At 43.2% G+C, this 3,191-nt stretch overlaps 1 non-coding gene across 1 annotated transcript; it reads left to right on the plus strand.

Moving 5' to 3' along the window:
• Positions 1–2,216: 2,216 nt before the first annotated feature.
• Positions 2,217–2,289, plus strand: TRNAM-CAU. Its single transcript has one exon. It is a non-coding gene; the product is annotated as a tRNA-Met (tRNA).
• Positions 2,290–3,191: the final 902 nt, after the last annotated feature.

Below are 3,191 nucleotides of genomic sequence, written 5' to 3' on the forward strand. Positions count from 1 at the left end.
AGTACTGTTGCAGACATGTGTGCCGAACTGCATGTGATATCTTGAATTAATAACATTCAACTGTACAGTGTTCTGCCAGACAATAAGCATATTTTGTAACTGATATCTGTAGACACACACACACATATACTTGACCTATGTCAGCCAAACCAGTGTCAAGTCATCCAGCAATGACAGCATAACATAATAGTGTAGTTATGACTGTTGGACATCTTCCAGGTTATCACAGTGGTGTCAAAGACTAATGTGCAAGCAATTGAAATATATATGTTGCAGCTAGAGTAATAGTACAGTCAAACACAGATTTGCCACCATCCACACGCCATTCACATAGACAATGGCCACTGTCATCCCTATACACAGAAATTAATGGAAAATAGAGTATTATGCAGTTAACCGTGCAATATTGGGTGGAATAAGATAGGTCAGGGCCAGGAGTGTAATGACAGCTGATTATAGGGTTAGATTGTAGTTTGTAATATTGTCAAGTAATATTCTGTGTTGATGTGCAAGTAGACAACCGTATGAGGTCATGTAACCTTTTCTCCTGTTTATGTCTTCCAGCTAGTATCACGAGGAAGGCTACCAGCCTTTACTTCATTGGAGAATGATATAATTATTCAGTATCTCATACAGCACTATGATGTCCTGTTTGGACATGGCACAGAAGTGCTACATGACCAAATAGCCCTGTGGGAAGAACTGGTTCTTAGGGTGAATGATGCTGGACAACAGAACTGGCATAATGACCAGGTCCGTCATCGCACCAGTGACATTTTGCATCATGCAGCTTCTGTAGCAAGGGAGTGGATAGCCACAGGTGGGGATGCAGGCATCCAGCCCCCACTGACAGGTACAGAACAGCTCTTTGCCAGCCTTGGTGCATGCACCTGACACATCCACCATGAAACAGAACCCAGCATTGTTGAGGTGGGTGGCACATAATCAATGTCTGAGGAGTGTGCAGGTAAGGCCAAAGTGCACATAACTAGAAGAGTGTTGATTCAACATTTCTATCTGTAGAGAATCTGCATGAATGTATCCGAAAAGATGTCTGTAGCTGGAGTTTAGTAATTCACACATGTGCACATCTATGGTGTTGGGCTGCATATTTTGTAGTATTGTTGTTGTTCTGTTAATGCTCTGAAATGCTGCTTCTACCCTGTAGCAATGCCACATGAGTGGCTACTGAAATTACCTCTCTCCCACAACTATGTAGATCCCTCAGGTATACAACTGGGGCAACAGCCTGTGGCCGGTGAGTATGGGGTTATTTTGTTCATGTTTGCCAATACACCAGCCATGTTAAGGCCATGCTATATGCCCTGTACACATATATCACACCTACCTATAATGCATGTTGTACATGTTCAGTTCTGTTGGTGTTAACTGCACAGCATTACAGTGGTCACCATGGTGAAGGGGAGGTAGGAGTCCTGCAATATACCTCACAACCCATCAGTGCAAGATGTGTGGACATAGACAAGCCAAATGGTGGGGAAAATGGCCTACAGTAGGAACATGTGTGAAACATAAGCCTCATACAGTTGATACAACAGTGTACACACTCCTATGATGGTGTCAAATGTTCCTGATATATACAATGACAGAGCACAATAACAAATTCCACACCTTTTTCAACATGTAATGTGCATCTAACATGGGGAATTAATGCATAAAATATAATTCTATGTTAGGACAACAAATATGGGGTTTACAAACCTTACAATACACTGGAAGTATACGTGTGCACACACTCCAATTAACATATTGTGGAGGCAGCTTGTGATGTACTGACACATTCACTCTTCTGCAGTACATACCTGCCATCAAGTACAGGCCTCTGTGTCACAGCATGTAATGGTCTGCTGCCCGAGAAGTATGTCCATGACAACTGGCAAGCTGCCTGCAACACAGGCATCCATGGCTTGCAGACATCTTCCAAGGCATGACATGGATCCCATATCTGAAAGAAAGTAGTCAGGACTAGGATAAAATAACATTACCTCACCAGTGTATATTCCATGGCAAACTGTGTAGACAGTCATCTAGAGGTACAGTAAATATGGGACGACAGTGATGTTGACAAGGCACAGATGGCCTTCCAATACAGATGACAATATATAGTGCAAACTGGTCAGACAGGCTACCCAGATATATGCAGCAACACTGAGGCAGTTGCAGAAATGTCTAGCATAGTATATTACCTACATCAAGCCTTGTTAGCGCAGTAGATAGCGCATCAGTCTCATAATCTGAAGGTCATGAGTTCGATCCTCATACAGGGCGATTTCACATTGTGCTTCAATGGTGGCCTAATGGTTGAGGTGTTTGCCTTACAAACACAAGGTGCAGTTTGAATCTCACAAGGGATAATTGGCTAGGCTTAAAATGGCTCGCAAGGGCAGTTAGCCTAGTACTAACCTATGAGCCTATGAATCAACAATCACACAGAATTTGCATAAGTGTGCCCTATGGGTTAGGGTAAGTAGATGGGAGATTCATCCCACAAGAAACATCATCCAGGCCTTTGGTACAGGTAGTAAAAGCATGATCCCAGGTCTTCCAAAGGCATGTGTTCCAATGTGTAATGATGCTATGAGACCAAAGTTCAAACCTACAGACAGTAGTGCTAAGGTTACATGTGGTGCACAAGCAGCAGCTCACATCACATCAGGGCCACCATCCCCAACTTGAAGGTTGCTGGTGCTACTGTACACCTTTATGGTTGCTGTTCATTACCTGAAAATAGGCCTGTAGATATGATGATGTGAATGTGGAACACTGCAAACTAACACTCGTGTGGCCTACAGTTGTCAGGCATCTGCAATAAGGCTGAGCATGGGGAGTGGTGTCAGCTTCAAATACAAAGTGAACTGAAGCATACATCCAAAGCTATCTGAGAATGGATGTATCTTAACACATTCAAGGTTATGAATTGGCCCACATATAACAAAACACTCCACAGAAATACTGAAGTGTCTGTGTGACTTCCATGGGCTGTGCACATGAACTGGCCTTGCAATCTGGCAGAGTTGTGGTACCTTTGTAGGGAAGATGGACCTAATTATGCAAAGGCAAGGATATGTCATGCTACTGTGCCCCTTCCAGGAATAGTGTCTGCTGTATTTCAGTTAGAAGGTGCTTCAACAAGGGTGTGCACAGTTATGCACCCCCAATATGGTACGCAT

This window comes from Protopterus annectens, chromosome 7.part1 (genome assembly GCF_019279795.1).
Source record: "Protopterus annectens isolate FY-2018-M chromosome 7.part1, PAN1.0, whole genome shotgun sequence".
Lineage (NCBI taxonomy): Eukaryota > Metazoa > Chordata > Ceratodontiformes > Protopteridae > Protopterus > Protopterus annectens.